Source organism: Salvia hispanica, chromosome 1 (genome assembly GCF_029641045.1).
Source record: "Salvia hispanica isolate PSC_SH4W2 chromosome 1, Shi_PSC_v1, whole genome shotgun sequence".
NCBI lineage: Eukaryota > Viridiplantae > Streptophyta > Magnoliopsida > Lamiales > Lamiaceae > Salvia > Salvia hispanica.
In genome coordinates this window covers 45,968,290-45,980,355 of record NC_142692.1, presented here as the reverse complement: position 1 = coordinate 45,980,355, position 12,066 = coordinate 45,968,290, and the positions used below count along the sequence as shown (strand labels likewise).

The following is a 12,066-nucleotide window of genomic DNA, read 5'->3' as shown; positions in this document are numbered from 1 at the left end:
CATGTGATCCGGCGTGCCTCGACGATATTCGACCAAAGGTTCAACAAGTGATTCTGCAAGCCATTTGGTGCCCATGAGAGAGAAGGCTATAAAGTTGAACAACAAACCATTACTTCGATGTAAAAATTGTGGAGAATTGGGTCACCTGACTCTAGGAACTCTGGCTGATAAATTTACTACATGAATTTCGTATGTAATTGTGTGAATAGCTTTGGAGTGTATTGTTGATTGGAATCCATGGATTTCGTGAATTTCATTATGCAAGTTGAGATGTAATTGAACTCCATGAATTTTGATCTATAATTGAACTCAATGAATTTAATCTGCTCCGATTTGTAGCAATTTACTTTGTATTCTCCCATTTGATTTCTGTGAATCTCTTCTTGCTCATGTTGTAGACGTTTGATTTTGTGTGTTCGACGATTATTGTTGAAATCTGCGTCGGTTCTATCTTTTTTTTATTAGCACCTGTTCAATTGTGTGTTTCGATTTTTGTCTAAATTACATGGTCTTTTGCTGCTCAAATTCGCTCTGATATATTTTTTTTATTTAGTTCTTATGGCCATACTCTGTTTTTACCAGATTACTGAATTATGTGGTACATATTGCAGTCCACCATATGGTTAATTGCAGTTTATATATGATCTGCCTAATGGTTAAATGCACTTGTTCAGTTGTGTATTTCGATTTGTGTCGAAATTACATGGAGTTTTGCTACCCAAGTTCGCTCTGATTCATTTTTGATTCAGTTCTTATGGTCATACTCTGTTTTTACCTGATTGCTGCATTATATGGTACATATTGCAGTCCACCATATGGTTAATTGCAGTTTATATATGATCTGCCTAATGTGATGTCTTTTCATCTTATCCAGTTGCAGTTTATATTTTGATGTACATGAGATCAAAATGTTGATGTTTATTCTTTGACTACATTAAGCATCCAAAAGTTGTAGAATTATAGGGGATCAAACAAGTACGCAACAAAGAACATTCAAATTACATCATCAACATTGGCTACACCAAAATAAAACCGACTTGTTTTAAGTACAAGTAATCACCAAATCAAAATATCAAATCACATCATCTACACAAAAAACCAATAAAGAAACCAAACTCTATGTTTGAAGAAGAAAAAAAAAAGACAATAATTGGTCACTGTTTGTTGTAGTTCATGACCATCTTCTCAACATCTATCGGTCCTCTCTTTTCCCCTTCTCGAAGTGCTTTGATGCAATACTCATGATAGAGTCAATTACAAGAATGTCGTTGTTGTACAACATTGTTGTATTGTACAGTATTTGCCACGAAGCAGCTGGTAGAATACTGCAATATTCTAAATGATGCACTGCAATATTCTAACGGGTGTACTGCAACATCTTGTTATAAAACAATTCTGCAATATATAACAATCAATACGACAATATATAATATGGAAATCTGCAAGATGTATCACAATACCTAAACCTTCTTGTACAGATTGTGTTTCATCTTCATTCATGGTATTGGTGCTTTCTTCAATCTCTTCTTCATTCATATTCCATTCACTATTACTTGTTTCAACCTCGTCCTCAGCCGGTTCAGTTCTTGTTCTCTTTCTTGCCATTATAATTCTTCAATCACAACATTGAACCAATAACATCAATCAAATATCATCCATCATACAACTAATATCCAGAAACATTCAGTGTCCACATTTTAACAACTAATCAAAAACCAAATCATCCACAAATTGAGATTAATTGAGTAAAAATCGATGGTACATCAACCAAAATCGATGGTTACAGTTGCTCACTGATATAGGGTTTCCTAACCAAGTAACACCTCACAAATCATGATTAATTGAGTAAAAATCTATGGCACATCAAGCAAAATCGATGGTTACAGTAGCTCATATCAACCAAAATTTCAAAACATCAAATTAAAGATTTCGCTGGGTTTCCAAAACATCATCCTAAATTCCGCAAAATCCTCAGATCCAAACATTAAACAAGGCATAAATTGAACGAATAATACTTAAATCTCATAGCAACATCAAGGAAACATGAACAAAAATCAATAAACACATACATAAATCTGCATACACAAACAGAGTAACATTCTCGAAACCTATTTCGATCAACACCAAACGGAATCAATTTAGCATACCTTGTGAACTGATTTCACCGTTTAGTTGTTGTAGGCGTTCGGAATTCCAGAAATTAGCCGTAAATCGCGCGATTTACGGTGCAGTGGTGGCTGGAAATCAAAGTTTCACGGTGTAGAGCCGCTGAGGCTGCGGGATTTAGAGGCGGAGACGGCTGGAAATCGATTTGTGAATATGGAGGCGGCGGAATGAGAGTAATCGATGTATGGGAGAGAGAGAGAGACAGGGAGAGAGAGAGAGAGAGAGAAGAGTCGGGGAGAGAGAGAGAGAAGAATTTGGTGAGTGATGCAATTTTTGGGGATATCCCCAATTTGATTCTATATGAAATGACTAAAATGCCCCCGACTGCAATTCCATATACACTAGACTGCAATCTCAATTCTGTTCGCGAAATTCAATCTTGAGCGTTGGATTTCCGGATCTAAGGGTGTATATTGGTGGTATGATGTTATTTTATCTATGGTGGCACCATAGTGCACCCCTATATATATATATATATATATATATATATATATATATATATATATATATATATAGGGTTTTGATCTATGAAGACCAGATTTAAATACAGAAATGCAGAACACGGTCATACGTAAGGCATTTTTAGGTCATAGTTAGTTTATTTTTAGGTCATGCTAAAAAAGCATGACCTAAAATGATCTTAACATGACATAAAAACAAATCTTATAATATGACCTAAAACTACTTAATTATGACCTTCCGTATTTTGGGTTAATTATTGACCATTAGATCATCTAATCCTAGGGCCAAGATTTGGGCTGCATTTCTGGATTTAAACACATACTTGTTTTGATCATCTCCCTATATATATATATATATATAGGGATGTGATCATATCATAACTCATATTTATGGTGATAACCTAATAACCCTCATTTTATGGATGAAAAATATCATTTTATAGAACAGAATATCATTTTATGGAATAAAAGTATCATTTTATGTATGCTGAAAAAATATCATTTTATTGTGTATAAATATCATTTTTAGTAAAAATGATACTTTTGACCCATAAAATGATAGGGTTATTAGGTTATCACATAAATATGAGTTATGATATGATCGTACCCCTATATATATATATACACATATATATAGGGGCGCACTATGGTCCATAAGGCAAATTCTGTCAAAAATCAAAGCAAATCTCAGCCCTTGGATCCTCAGATTAGATGGTTGTGATCATAATACCCGAGATACATTATTACACTAAAAGCGTTACATTATTAACTAGGCTACATTATTAGACTGCACAATCTACATTATTAGACTACAGCGTGTTACATTATTAGCCGAGCTACATTATTAGACTACACGATCTACATTATTAGGTGACACGTGGCATTAATCTAACGGTTACATTACAGGATCCAATGGTTGAGATTTGCTTTGATTTTTGACAGAATTTCACTTATGGACCTGATCACATCCCTATATATATATATATATATATATATATGTTTGTGTTAAAATGACAACCCCTCTTAAAATGACAACGTGACAACGCTTATACAGCAATATTATAAACGCTACACAGCAATATTACAAACACTACACAGCAATCTATAGATTGCTGTATAGTGGTTGGATATTGCTGTTTAAGAAAAATTGTTGTACAAAGACCAGCACTGCCCGTCTTTTTCCAGTTTTTTTTTTTTTGCCACGTGGCAGCTTATTATTCGTCCACGTGTACAAATGATTGGCTAGAAATGGTGGTATGGTGTTATTTTAATGGGTGGTGGCACCCTAACATGCCCCTATATATATAACTTGCTATATAATTTTTTATATCAATCTTCTACTAATTATCCCTTCTTGAACGTTTAAATTATCTTTAGGTATATTTTTGCTCCTCATACTAAGAATTTCTGACTCCGTCCCTGCTAGTTTGCAAGGATAATGAACCTTTATTTTAATAATTTGCTGTAAATTAAAACGGTATGGAGTATTTGTAAGGGTTAAATATAACTTCTCAGACCAATAAACGTCTTTATTGGTATACCAATATGGTCTATTTCTGAAAAATAAATAAACTTTGGTTTATTATAACTGTTATATACTATTAATGTAGTTAAGTTAATGGAATTATAGTTAGTGTCTCATTTTAGATGCCTCACCTAATCTACTTGGTAGTGTTGGTCTTTCCTACCTACTTATTTCTCATATGCAAATATATTTGAATTAAATATTTTTTGTTAATTGATATGTTTCCTTATTTACTTGGAGAAGTTATCACAATGACACCATAAAATAGCAGTACTTTCGTTGGAATGACATACAATTCGCAAAATTTTACTTTTGGACTCTCATGTAAATTCCAAAATATACAAACAAAGGTAGAAAATCTTTCATGTAATATTCTGTTTGTTAATCATATATAATACTTCCTTCGTTTCATAGTAATAGAGTCATTTTGCCATTTTGGTACGTTCCATAGTAATAGAGTCATTTCCCATTTTAGTAAAAGTCAACACATTTTTCCACACCTACTTTACTCTCTCTTACTTTCTCCTCTCTTTATCTCTCTACCTTTTTCATTTACCACTTTATTCTCCCTTTATTTAACTCACCTAACACAATTTTTCTTAATCTCCGTACCGAAAAGAAACGCCTCCATTACTATGGAACGGAGGGAGTAGTTAGTAGCAGTACTATTATATTGGCTTGGTAATGGCCGAACTGATAAGGCCTGCTTATTCGGCCGGTTCCAATTCTAATCCGACCGGTTAACTGGTTTTAAATTTTTATAAATCCTAGAACCGGAACCGGAACCGATCGGTTCTGGTTTAGAACCGGCCGGTTAAGAACAGGTCGATTCCGGTTTGTGTAATTTTAATCCGAATTTATTTTTAATTTTAAATGGTTCAATACTAAAAAAATAATATCCAACATCTAGAAATATAACAAATAATACCTAAAATTCAAATAAATACACAAAAAATACAAACCAACAATAATATATGGATAAGAGTGATGCCAAGTGTAGTAGGTCGGACTAGTTTATGTTAACAACTTTTTTTATAAAAAAATAGTAGGAGTTCTAAACTTTAGCAATTTTTTAAAAAAATGAGTTTTAAATTTGAATACCATTTTTTCCTTTTTTTTTGGCTAAATAAATATTCAATGAAATTTCCAATACTAATTGATCTTGTTGGACTTTTTGGTTTATAACGGAACAGTTAATCAAATTGGTTAAAATCGTATGTTAAATGAATTGTTACATAAATTTGTTATAAAGTTAAATTTCATTCATATGAAATGATATTGTATTTGTATAAGTTCTTTTGGAAATTAAAAACAAACATATGATGTCGTACTATTGTAGTTAATTCATAAAAAATGGATTGGGGAAATAATTGTAGATTAAAAGTATCACGGTTTAAACATTTTAAATACTTTAGAAAACAGAGCTCGCAAATCTAACACTGTTTAAATCTAAAAATCACTCAATGTTTCATAGTATTAGTTTACTTTAATTCAAAATTAATTCAATTAAATTAGATTTATTAGTATATTAAATTATAAAAAAACAAATTAAATTATGATTCGGTTCGCGGTTAAGAACCGGTCGGTTCCAGTTCCGAACTGGAACCGATTTTATTTAAAATGTTGGAACCGGTACCAAAAACCGGCCGGTTTCGGTTTCGATTCCGGTTAACCGAGAACCGGAGAACCATTTAAGCACCCCTAGAACTGACATGTTTTCTCGAAAAAACGGTTGTCAACTTACAATTATATCCAATTAAATTAATTAATTATAGCTTTTAACTTCGCCGATGTTTTATAGCTAAACTAGGTTTGAAATTTTGGATAAATACATTGGGTTATCATAGTTTATTAGACAACATCGACTTTGATTGCCAAGATAAGTTCCTGAAATTTAATTTTACAATAGTTGTATGCAATCAATATTTTAAAATACGTTTACAATTCGTTTCTGTCTAATTATGAAGAATATTTCTTGATTTCGTTATAGTCTTAACACTTAAATGGGAATATGGTATTGTAACAGACTTGCTTGTTGGAATCTAACTCTTATCGGCCCATTTAATTTTCAAGCTAATAATATAATGACGTTTAATGAGTTCAATATATGAAATAAATTATAATGATGTTTAATGAGTTAATAAGAGAATAAAAGTTGAGAAAAATTAAGAGAATCAAGTTTTGCTGGAAAAATAAATGACTCATATAACTTAGAACGGCCCAGAAGAAAAACAATCAATTTATTAATGTAAAACATCTTTCATAGAGATGGTTTGCTAATAGACCGAGGAATAAGTAATTCGATCCATTTAACCTCTGTTTTTTTAGATTTGGCGAGCATTACCACAACTAGTGCATTGGTCTTTGCAGCGTTAATGCTTCCATTCTAAGTAATATTAGTGAGTGACGGTTACATTTCTAGGTGCGTTTTTAATAAATGTAAAACTCATAGTGAAGGTGGGGAGTCCAATATACTAACCCATGCCAGTGTTTTATTCTATTTTTTAAAAGAGTTATCTACCTCAAAAGTTCCTAATTTTACGATTGTCCCTAACAAAAAAAATAGCGCTAGAGAACCCTAACGTTAAATATAATCACGAATCATATTTTTTCGAACCAAAATACCCCCAGGCCCTAAAAGGGCAATTTTGTCTCTCCATTATATTGTTGACATGTGATTTCTGCCATATTTTTATCAACAATTTCTTATATAATTTTCTAATAAATTCTAGTACTTCATACGTAATTAAAATTTTGTTATTATTTACACTTTTTAATTTTTTTTATAATATACATATTTAACATGATCTGCATTAATTAATATGAAAATAATAAAATGAGACCCTTTCTTCCTTATAAACTCATTTTCAGGTATTTTTCAATGTTTTCTATTTCCTCTAATTTTTATTTGTTTTTTACCTTGATTTATCCATCGATTTTATTTATTATGATAGTATCTCAATTTTGCAGTATTAATTTATAAGTTTACATTTTCTTAATTTCAGATAATATTATTAATAAAATAAAACTACAATGATTAAATAACTAATGTCACATGCTTGAATATTTTCAAAATGTTACTGATGTTTCAATTTTATCATGAATGACATGAAACTATGCAAATTTATATATAAAGATTGAATATTCATATGATGTTAAAAATTTCAGTTTGAATTAAATTAAAATTCTTAATAAAATATTAATATAAAATCGTCTTAAAGTTAGGCTTACATTAACAAATTAGTTCGATGAAATATAATGAAAAAATATTTTAAATGTCGGTGTTTTAAGAAAATAATACCGTATAATTTAATTGAATATGAAATATTTTTTATTCTGTGTAATGTTGATTCAGATTTTATTTCATAAATAACTTCACTTTTCCATATTTTTGTTGTTTCTCAATGAATTTCCTATATGATATAACTAGTACTCCTTCCGTCCCACAAAAGATGGCACACTTGTGGGACGGCACAGGATTTTAGGAGGTTTTGTTTTGTGTGTTAAATGGAGAGAGAAAATATAATTTTTATGTTCATATGAAATCTTTTGTGGGACAAACTAAAAAGGAAAGTGTGACATCTTTTGTGGGACGGGGGGAGTACTCCATATTGTTACCACTAACTAGAAATAGAGGAATATAAGAATTTTTTTTTGTGTACAATATTGACAAAACTTTAATCACGTATGAAGTATCAGAACTTATTAGAATATCACATAAGAAGTTGTTGACATAAATGTTACATAATTCATATGTCAGCGAATTTAGGGATTGCCAAAAATACCCTTCAAGCCATTTGGGCATTTTGATCCAAAAAGTGGCTAAAAAACATGATTCGTGATTATGTTTAACGTTTGGATCATCTGGCGATATTTTTTTCTGTTAGGAACCTGCAGTGTCACAAACCAAAAAATTAGAGACTTTGGAGGTAGTTCATTCATTTTAAAATGAAGAATCTTCATTTGAAATCTAAGAATATTTAACAAACTACCTATAAATATAAAATAAGGAAATTCCACATAGTGGACATTATTCACTTGAGAAAGCTAGAGCCTGGCATCTTTCTCATTATATAATTTGTGCATGATTAATGTTGATAATGATTTTTAACATAAAAGGATTGAAACGAATTGATTCTTGAACTGCACTATTAGTGTATATATATGCATGTTATCTATAACATGTGGTCGATATTATTATTCTCCAACTAAAAAATATTAAGGTATGATTCTATTCATATTTGTGCGTGATTTATGCTGATGTTGATGATAATTTTTAGTAACATATAAGGCACGAAAGGAATTTATTCATATAAGGCACTACTTTTAGTATATGCATAAAATTTGTAACATGTGGTAAATTTTACTACTACTATTATTGTCGCGGTATGCATATTACTCCCTTTATCCCATAATAAGAGTCACATTTTGTCATTTCGATCTATTAATATTATTCTATAACAAGAGTCATATTTCATTTTTACTTTAAATGGTAAGTAGGTCCAACATTCCACTAACTCACTCACTCACATTTTATTATAAAACCAAAATAAAAAAATAGATTCAATATTCCTCTAACTTTTTTAACCCATTATTCTTTACATTTCTTAAAATGTAAGTCCACATCAAATGTGACTCATATTATAGTACGGAGGGAGCAGTCTTTTATTCATATTTGGGCGTGCGTATGTCGTTCACAACTTCAAATCTATTTAACTACAATGCAGATTTTTAGCATATAAACTAGTATCAAATCTTTAATTGAAATGAACTATCACTACAAAAAACTTACTCCTTCCGAACATCATTAGCTAAGTCGTACTTAGGGCTGAGTAAATATATACCGAAAAAATGGTATATCTATCGTATCGTACCGAAAAATATCGAATTTATGGTATAACGAAATTTTCAGTATGAAACAATACCGTATCGTAAGTTTTCGATACGATAACGATATGAATTTTCTTATACCGCGGTATACCATTTTATATCGAATATACGATATATATCGATATTATTGGTATACCGAAATATATCGAAACTTAATACATATTGAATTATCGATACATACCGTTATACTGATTATAATAATAATATAATTTATTTTTTTAAACTTAAAATTTTAAAATCATATATAAATATTCATTAATTAATTTATATATTTAAAAAATATTTATTGATAAACCGTTCAGAACAGTATACCGAAGTTTCGTACGATATACCGAAATTTCGATACGGTAACGTTATAGTTTTTTTCCATACCGAAACTTTCGATACGGTAACGATATGAAATTCTTTCATATCGATATTTTCGATACGATAATGATACAAAATTTTCGATACGGTATATCGTATCGACCCACTCATACTCCCTCTCTGTCCCAAGTTATTTAAGTCGTATTCTATTGTGGATCGTCCCAAGTTACTTGAGTCATTTCCTTTTTTGACTAAAAACAAAACATCTAATCACACCTATTTTATTTTTTATTTTACTTTATTCTCTCTTCACTCCCTTATTTTATTCTTTACTCTACTTTATTTTACTTTATTTAATTTATTAAACGCAATTTTCTTAAATCTTGTGTCAAAAAGGAACGCCTCAAGTAACATGGGACGGAAGGAGTATTCCTTTTTGGATTGACACATTATAGTTGACCATTAATTCCTTCGGCAAAAGCAACCTAATTTTTCTCTCCTACTTTACTCTCTCTTACTTTTCTCTTCATCTCTCCATCTTTTTTCCGTTCTACTTGTTCTTCCTTCACTTAACTTATTTTAACACAATTACATAAATCCGATGGCGAAAAGAAACGCCTCTTGTAGAGAGACGAATGGAGTATTTTTAAGGATACATCGAGACACAATTATTTGCGTTTGAAATATATTAAGAAGTAACAATAATTTAGGATGCAAAAGAAAACATCCTAAATTAAAGACAATTTAACTTAATCTTTTTTGTTTTCTAGGACGCTGCCATATGCGTCCTCTAATTTTAGTAGGGACGCTAATGCTATGGACGCTTTTTGAACCGTTGATGGTATATTTAGAAACTCATCCTTAATTGCATTAAAAAATGCCCTCGGCGGATGTTTTTATTGTAGTGTATCAAACTTTATATATAATCGGGCGACGCGGCTGGGTGTGACACCAGGTGTTACGCAGGCCTGCAGTGGTGTGTTGCACACTATATATCTAATTCACTAAGAAATAACACCATGTATGAAAGACACGAGACTCAAACATATAAGAAGCATGGGATAGATAGGATGCAATAACAATGACATGACCCAAAGGCCAAGGGTAAAGTACAATGCAACATACTCCATAATTTGAAATCAACAAAAGCAAGACAGACCTAAATCCCATACATAAACCCTAAGGAATGAAATCTCTCTCGTGTAAGCGTGCCAATACGTTCAATAGACTCATCACAAAGATATAGTTTTTATAATCTCCGATTTTCCCTTTTCGAAAAAAAGCATTATACGGCAATGGAATCCACGACGGTGTTTCCTTGGACTTATTGACATCATGGTTACTCAGTTGCTCAATACTACAATTCTTTACAATCTCTTCCACTTCATCTTCATCCTCAAACGAACATCCTAGGAAATCACCCAATTTTTTGACATAGCCACGTGGATCTTCCATCATCTCCTCAAAAGTCACAAACATAACGTTCTTTGGCCTTTTGAGATCTGCTCTCTGTACCCAATCACATGATCATAGTAAGGCGCATATAGGCCAACTCCGCGACAAAATGCGTCTGTTGCCTCATCGAGAGACCATGACTGATCTGGCTTGTACTTATTCACAAAATGCCACATGGAAATAAGGGTGTCCTTAGGGTTTCGTGTCAAGTAAACAACCTTACATTCCGAAGAATCTAGGTTTATAGCTAGGAGCTGAGGGGACTGCTAGAATTGGTGGCTCATCAGACTCCGCGAACACTTGCACCTCCAAGAAGGGGACAAGGTCGTGCGGGTGTTGGATGGCCAAGTTATGTTTGGAGGATCGATTGACGATGGAGTAGAGGAGAGATTTGAGCCATGTGGTGCCTGTTTTCGGAAAAGTAGCTAAAATCACATCGGTAGGGGGTGGTTTGAAATTATTGATGACTCTCAGAATTGGCTTGATGGATTCAGGCATAAACCAAAAGCCTCCAAGTTGGACGGCATGCACATCTCTCTGCCAGTTTTCTTTTGGGAGAGAGGATAAATCAATATCAATGTGAGGATCCATTGTAGTGAAAAATGCTACAAATTTGGAAGGAGAGATAGGATGAGGATATATGTATTGGTGGATGGAATGGAAATAACTCTAAATAGAAAAGTTCGTCCACATAAAAAAAATAGTGTTTCTACAATTTTGTATGGGAAAATTAAATTTCATGCCTAGAGATTGGAACTCTTTTACTACAATGCTACTTCCTTATAATGTGCTCCCTCCGTCCCAATAATTCGGGACACTTTGACCTGGCACGAATTTTAAGAAATGTAATTGGAAGTGAGTTGACAAAATTGGTGGGATGTGGGTCCTACTTTCAAAGTATTAGTTTTATAATAAAATGTGAGTAGGAATGAGTTAGTGGAATATGAGGTCCACTACCAAAAATGGTAAAAGTGAAGTGGGACAAATTATGTGGGATGACCCGAAATGGAATATTGAGTCGAATTATCTGGGAAGGAGGGAGTATATAAAGTTGTAAATATATGCTTATTTTATTATGATTTTAATAACTAGTGTAGCATTAACATCTATATATAATATATTCATGAATTCGGATAACTAGATCCAAAATATTGTGGTGTACATTCCAATGGTATTATTAGATATGAATGAGAACAAGGCCAAAATCATTTACGAGGCGTGTCACTTAAATTGAGATTTTAATTGTAGCCTTGCCATTTGGTT

General features: G+C 32.0%; 1 pseudogene; it reads right to left on the bottom strand.

Annotated features, from left to right (window-relative positions):
• Window positions 1-10,412: 10,412 nt before the first annotated feature.
• LOC125221801 (cytosolic sulfotransferase 6 pseudogene) lies at window positions 10,413-11,486 on the bottom strand (annotated as a pseudogene).
• Between the last annotated feature and the right edge of the window lie 580 nt (window positions 11,487-12,066).